Below are 7,241 nucleotides of genomic sequence, written 5' to 3'. Positions count from 1 at the left end.
CTAAACCCACTGCTTGGGAGAAAAGGATCTGGGAGTCCTGGTGGATAGCAAACTTTCCATGAGCCAGCAATGTGCCATTGTTGCCAAGAGGGCCAACGGGATCCTGGGCTGCATAGGGAAGAGTGTGGCCAGTAGGTCAAGGGAGGTCATTCTCCCCCTCTACTCTGCACTGGTGAGGCCACAACTGGAATACTGCGTCCAGTTCTGGGCTCCCCAGTTCAAGAGAGACAGGGAACTACTGGAGAGAGTCCAGCGTAGGGCAACAAAGATGATTAAGGGATTGGAGCATCTCCCTGATGAGGAAAGGCTGAGAGAGCTGGGACTCTTTAGCCTGGAGAAGAGAAGGCTGAGGGGGAGACCTCATCAATGCTTCCAAGTATCTAAAGGGTGGGTTGAAGGAGGATGGAGCCGGACTCTTTCCAGTGGTTCCCAGTGACAGGACGAGGGGCAACGGGCACAAGCTGGAACACGGGAAGTTCCATTCAAATCTGAGGAGAAACTTCTTTCCGGTGAGGGTGACAGAGCCCTGGAAGAGGCTGCCCAGGGAGGGTGTGGAGTCCCCTTCTCTGGAGATCTTCAAGACCCGCCTTGATGCAGTCCTGAGTGATGTGCTCTGGGCAACCCTGATTTAGCAGGGGAGTTGGACTAGATGGTCTCTAGAGGTCCCTTCCAACTCTGACGATTCCATGAAAAGCAGGCTAATGGGATGAGTGGGAAAGGAGCGTGGGGGGGGCTCAGGGACTTCTGTGCAGGTTATCCATCCAGTGGGATATCCACTGTCTTTTCTTTTCTTTTTTTTTTTTTCCTATTCCATTTTTTCCCTTTCAATTATTTCCCTACAAGCTGCTCTGTGCCTGGATCACGCTCCCATCCCTGGCGCCGGTGGCGTGGGTGGTTAATATTAGCCGCGCAGCTGATTGTCCCGCTTGGTGCCCTGCGACAGGTGCCGGACAGCCGCCACGCTGGAATCCCGCCCGGACCGATGCCGGCGCTGGCACCCGCTTTCCCATTATATCAGGAAGGTCTGTGTCCCCGTCACTGCGATGTCCCGGCCCCCCTCCCCGGGGTTGGCCGCAGCTGTCCGTGGGACGTGGAGCGGGGCTGCGGGCACCCAGGGAGGCTGCTGCAGGGGGAAGCAATCCGTGACTCCACCAGACCGCAAAGACGGGAAGCTCCTGGGTTGGGACTACTCCTGCCGCGTGGATGGGGTAAGGAGAAGGTGTCAGCAGAGCTCCAGGCTGGTGGTTTTGAGGTGCTACTCTCAGAAGAGGGAACCACACAGAAGAAATTACTAAAAATCAATTATTGGCGCTTTGAAATTAGCAGGTCCGGGCTGCATTTGCTCATCCCTTGGCCGTGCTTTCTTTGCAGACAGCACAGCACTTGGGGTTTGCGTTAATTTTAATCGGCGTTCTCTGATTTTAGAATGCTCCTGTGCGAAGTTACTTTCAGTTCCAGCAGTGATTAGGTGGTGGTGGTGGTGACGGTGACGTGTTTTAATCATAAACATGAGAGAGAGAGAGAAAAAGAAATGGAATGCGCTGACTGCACTTGTGGGGAAGGGAGAAGTGCCGTTGCTCTGCTCTAAAAGTCCCTGATCTGTCTCCTTGGGGGTAAATATCTTAAGGTCTCCCATCTCCTTTGTTCTTTTTTTTTTTTTAACTATAATAGCTTCTTTTGGTTAAAACAACAAAATGTCTAGGTGGTGTTTTCTTAGCGTAGAGGCTTGGAGAGAGGAAGGGGGAGCCGAAAGGCTAGCAATGCTTCATGCATTCCTGTTCCCTTTATGTGACACCCCCCCACACTCTGGGTGGACCATGTGAGGAGAGGCAGGGCTGTAGGGCAGATGGGAAGGGGACCCGTGTGCTTCCAGACTTCTGCTGGAAGGACGTGTGTGTGTGCCCCGCGTGGCGCCTACGTGCCGGCTGCGGGATGGAGCACTGCAGGTTGGCTCAGGGAGTCGAGCAGGCTCCCTCTGCAGTGTGAGTGTCTGCTGGGCGCTGGAAGCCAGATGCTGCTGCTGCTGCTTCCGAAATAAAGGGGGGAAGAAAAACCCAAACATATCAAAAATAAATTAAAAAGAGACTCATCTCTGTAATTTGGCGATTTCTGCTCCGAGTTGGGGTTCTACCAAGGGCGGAAGGTCGGCCTCAGCAGTGCTCCTGGAGAGGTAGGGTGATGCGAAGGACGCTGAAATCGGCAGGAGTCCCTCCCTTGACTGTGGTAGGCTTTGGATCGGCGCCGTCCTCGCTATTTCCATCAATGGGTATCAATTAAACAATTTTTTGGGGAATTGTGGAATAAATAAGTGCTATCTGGGCCTAATAAATGCAATATGAAACTGATGAGAAGGTTCGGCTTCACAAGAGTCAGATGTCTCGAGGCGCAGTCCAGGTCTGGGTTTCTTCTAGGGGAAGTTTTTTGGTTGAAGCCATTAACATTTGAACATGGTCTTGACAAGGAAGATGGAAAATGCCTTTTCTCAGTGCTACATGTGACAGTTGCATGTGTGGATTTGCCTCAAAATGCCACTAGAAGCTCTTTGCTGCAGGAACCGTAACATCTCATGGAGGTTGCGAAATCCTTTCTGGTCTAATAAATGCTATATGAAACTGATGAGAAGGTCCAGCTTCACAAGTGTCAGATGTCTCTAGGCACAGTATAGGTCTGAGTTTCTTCTAGGAGAGGTTTTTTTGGTTGAAGCCATTAACATTTGAACATGGTCTTGACAAGAAAGATAGAAAATGCCTTTTCTCAGTGCTATACGTGACAGTTGCATGTGTGGCTTTGCCTCAAAATGCCACCAGATGCTCATTGCTGCAGGAACTGTAACATATCGTGGAGGTTGCGAAATCCTTTCCGGGCAGGTACCTCTTACTGAGGACATTGTGCTGCTGTGACACTATTACTGTCCTGCTGCTCCTGACCTCCCCACAGCCTGTGCTGCGCTGGGGACTTGACGTGGTTGGTTGGCAATGAAGACACTATGTAAACTATGGTAATCCCATACATCTCTTGATGATCAGAGGGATGGAGCACTTCCCCTATGAAGACAGGCTGAGAGAGCTGGGGTTGTTCAGCCTGGAGAAGAGAAGGCTCCGGGGAGACCTCATAGCAGCCTTCCAATATCTGAAGGGAGCCTACAGGAGAGCCGGAGAGGGACTCTTTGTCAGGAAGTGTAGTGACAGGACAAGGGGTAATGGTTTTAAATTGGAAGAGGGGAGATTGAGATGAGATATTGGGAAGAAATTCTTTCCTGTGAGGGTGGTGAGGCACTGGAACAGGTTGCCCAGGGAAGTTGTGGGTGCTCCATCCCTGGAAGTGTTCAAGGCCAGGCTGGATGGGGCTTTGAGCAACCTGGTCTGGTGGGAGGTGTCCCTGCCCATGGCAGGGGGGTTGGAACTGGATGATCTCTGAGGTCCCTTCCAACTCTAACCATTCTGTGATTCTGTCTCCTAACGCCCTGACTCATGCTTTCAGCCATACCTTTCTCCGGCTCCCTTTCTGCTTCCCACCACGCACCCACCCTGGTTTATATTCTTATTTTGATACATGAGGCAGAATTAGGTGAACCTCAGCCATGGCTGAGCAGGAGCTCCCATGCAGGGATGGGCCAGTGCTGTGAGGGCTGGTGTTTTGCTGAAGGGAGATGTGCTGAGGCGAGGGGACAATACGTGGCCATCTCCCTTTGAATGCCCTTTATTTGTGACTTCAAAAGTGCCTCTCTAAGCAGCTCGCAGAGAAGCCATTTGCAAACTTGATGCCAGTTTTTAAATACGAGGTGAAAGTGGATTTCACTGCCGTGAAACTCGGCAGGAAAGAGTCCCTCAGGAGAAGAGGGACAGCAATCTGCGTCCCTGAAGAGCTGGATCTGTTGCCTTGCAAAGGGCCTTCAGTCTGGGTGGGAAAGCATAACTAAGCATGTGGATCTCCAGCGGGGCTGGGGACAGGACAGCATGTTATTATAAATTTTTATTTATTTATTTATTGAAGCATTATGAGAAAAGTGTTCCGTTACAGTCCTTTGAGAAGAATAAAGTGTTTCTCCCGCTTTGTACATGAACCACTGATCTTTCATAGGAGTTAGAAGGCATATCCAAACAAGTTTTGCAATTCACCTTTCGTAACCCAGCAGGTCGAGCAGTCATTGCTGTATCTGTACAATTCTTTTTTTTTTTTTTAATTAAAATTATGTATCATTTTCATAAGAAACTGACGTTATGGGTTTATGGGCTCCTGTATTGCATTATCATTGCAATAGCACATGCATTAGCACATCATACTCATAATTTACCCTCCCATCATCCTCGTAATTTCTTGGGCATTTAGCTTGTAATGTCACTGTAACATTCTGAGAAAATCCTGTTACGTTTCTAAGCAGTATAGGAATCCCCGCTGCTACTGTAAACACATTACCTGGTCAGAGTTATTTTAATTTGGCGTTAAGGAAATAGAAGAATATACTCTAACGATGTGCACATCTAGCTAGTGAGGAAGACAATCCCTTTTGGCTCCTTCAACTATTACAAACATCTGCCTTTTCTCATGCCCTAGGACTATATATACATGTGTGCATTTGGTAATATGATTTCTATAACATATAAAAGCATGAGCTCATAAAATCCACCCTGTTAGGATCCTGACAGCACTGCTGGTGAAGCTGGTGATAACCAAGCACGCAGGCGAGGTATCCCTCAGTCACACATCAACAATCCGGCACCTCTGTGAATTTGTAAAGGAACACTTCTTTCCCTTGCTGGCACGGAAAATCTGCTGATGGCCTGTTCCCTCCTCACCAAGGGCTAGAAACAAAGAGCAAGGGAGAAAGGCTGTTTGGCAGAGAGACTGGGAAGAGAAGGCTGGGACAGATTTTCTACCAGATGCTCCCCAGAGCAAAGGCAATAAGTTTGTTTACAGCTACGGTTGTGTATTGTTTACAAACTCACACCTCCTGAAAAGCAAAAGAGAGGGGCGAAATTATTTGAAACACAGAAAAAGAATGCACGAACAATCTTACCAGAGGCTATAGAGGTACTTAAGAGGACTACATCCTCATGGGGAGGTCTGAGGAGCACATATCCAGGTGGAGCTGAGTCTATTGCCGTCTAGGTGCCTCCTGTTCTTGCCTCACTTGTTATTGACAGACTTCACTGGCAAACTAGGCTAATGTTAGCACGTTCTCACTGGAAGTGATTAGGTTTATATGTCTTTGTCTTGAATCTAGGCCTGCCTTAGATCTGTCTGTCTAATGCTGGGTTTCCCTTGTTGCTTTCCTTGCAAGTTCATCCGTCTCTCCCTTGCTGCTATAATGGCAACCGCACCTTTGTTTGCACTCCCACCTCTTCCCTGCAGTGATTAAGAAAGGTTAGGTAAAAATCTGTGTATCCCAGTCTTTAGGTTAAAGGTGTCCGTATGTGTGCATGGAGGGGAGGGCAGGAAGGCAGCACGATTATTCACAGGGAAGGCAACCTCCATCCATTTCTTCTTAAAGGAAGAAGGAGGTGAGGCGTTGACAAATCAGTCAGGTTGACGTCTCTATGAAAGGGTTGTTGGTAGGGAAGGCTCATAAAGAAGGTGCCCATGGAACCCTTAGCAACACGTTGGCAGCACCCGGCAGGCTGAGTGGTAATGGAAGAGTGAGGAAATGGAAAACAGCAGCGGCCCAGGCCCCTGGTGTCCTCGCTGGTGGATCCTTGTGCAGTGCAAAGGCCTGGAGGGGAGGTGACTACCGGTGATGGATGATGTTGAGACCTCAGAGAGAAATGATATAATAAATGCTTGGTCTGACACAGCAGGAAATGTTTGCGTAGAAGTGATGGGTAATAAATAAGATCATGTTGCTATAGATCCTGCAGGCAATGCTGGAGCAAAAATACTTTCTGATTTTCTTTCTCTAAGGAAAAGAGGTAGGGAGTCAGGGACTCTTATTTGTGATAGCCAGGCATGAATAAAACTGTGCTGGCTGCATACAGTCGGTGTAATCTAAGGCTGATCCAGATCCAAGTACTGCTGCAGCTGTAGGTTCTCAGTTGTCATCGCTAAGGTTACAAAACCCCTTCCCTTGCAGCTTGTCCGATGTCACGGTCTGGAGCTGAGGGCCCGCCGCTGTATCCGTGGTTAAAACGCCGTCTTTTCTTGCACTTGTTATCAGGGCTGCCACGGAGATGGGGACAGTCAGACAGTTTGCCCCAGGCATTGACTCGTTATATGTGATCCACGGTAACACACAGAGGGATGCAGACTCAGCTTCTGCCCTGGAGCTTCCAAGTGTTTCTGTTTGTTATTTTTTTAAAGTATTTAACTCCTCCCCCCCCACTTACTCCCCCCATTTTTGTATAATTTTTCCTCTCTTTCTCAATTTTATTTGAATGCCAGAAAAGAGACCTCTATTGCTGCAGCTGCGACGGTCAGTTAGGTAAGCTCTCCATGCTAATTTTTGCTGGGTAGATAAATATTACCTGAAAGCAGCATTACAAAATTAATAGAGACTTTGATTAAGAAATCTGTTAATTGAAGGGCTGGTTCCAGAAACAGGTTAGCATCTCTTGTTTTGAAAAAAAAAAAAAAACGAGTGGGGAGAATACACTGGCTATATTTTTAACATTTTGAGGTAGCTTCAGAAGTCTTACCCACAAGCCCCTGAAATCAGTGAAACAATGTCCCGTCCTTTTTATTTTCCTTATAAGCAGCTAAGGAAAGGATAAGAAATTTCATACTGAAAGCCGTTTTTTTTTCAATATGTGTCTGAGGGTTAGTGAGCAGCCAGGGAACAAGAGTACTAAAACTATCTGCCTAGCCTCAACCTTTAAGATCTTGTACAGTGGATTTCAGAATGCTTTCTGGGGGGGGTTTTTTCCATGGCTTTTTTCCTTCTTGAGAATCGCACTCCATGTAATGACAGCTATCCAGCTGTCCACATTTAAAGGACAACTCTCCTGAAGAAAAAATACACACACGCCCCCCCCCCCCCGAAAAAACCCCAACAAACCAAATCTCATACGATCAAGCTCTAGTTTCCAAAGATGCCACTGCTAAAACTGTGAGGTTTTGTGACCACTGGTGATTAGGATGGACGGTGTTAGTGAATAAGGGAAGGGCAAGAAGAGCATTTAGTGTCCCCTCCAAGACAGGGTGCTGGTGTCTACAGTAGGGCTACTAGGACTGTCCAAGAGAGTTAGTGTTCATTCATAAAATCAACATTGACCTTAAATGGTACAGTACACTTGTAATTATAGAAGCTT

General features: G+C 47.9%; 1 protein-coding gene across 2 annotated transcripts in view; it reads left to right on the top strand.

Moving 5' to 3' along the window:
* Nucleotides 1-1,073: 1,073 nt before the first annotated feature.
* Nucleotides 1,074-7,241, top strand: part of ARPP21 (cAMP regulated phosphoprotein 21) — a 213,669-nt gene continuing 207,501 nt past the window's right edge. Inside the window, exon 1 of one of the 2 annotated variants that reach the window (XM_074150269.1) lies at nt 1,074-1,208. The gene's annotated coding sequence lies outside the window, so the exon portion shown is untranslated. The remainder of the gene's footprint in view (nt 1,209-7,241) is intronic. The other variant, XM_074150270.1, reaches the window with a different exon arrangement.

This window comes from Numenius arquata, chromosome 7, assembly GCF_964106895.1.
Source record: "Numenius arquata chromosome 7, bNumArq3.hap1.1, whole genome shotgun sequence".
NCBI lineage: Eukaryota > Metazoa > Chordata > Aves > Charadriiformes > Scolopacidae > Numenius > Numenius arquata.
This window is presented reverse-complemented; position numbering and strand designations above follow the sequence as displayed.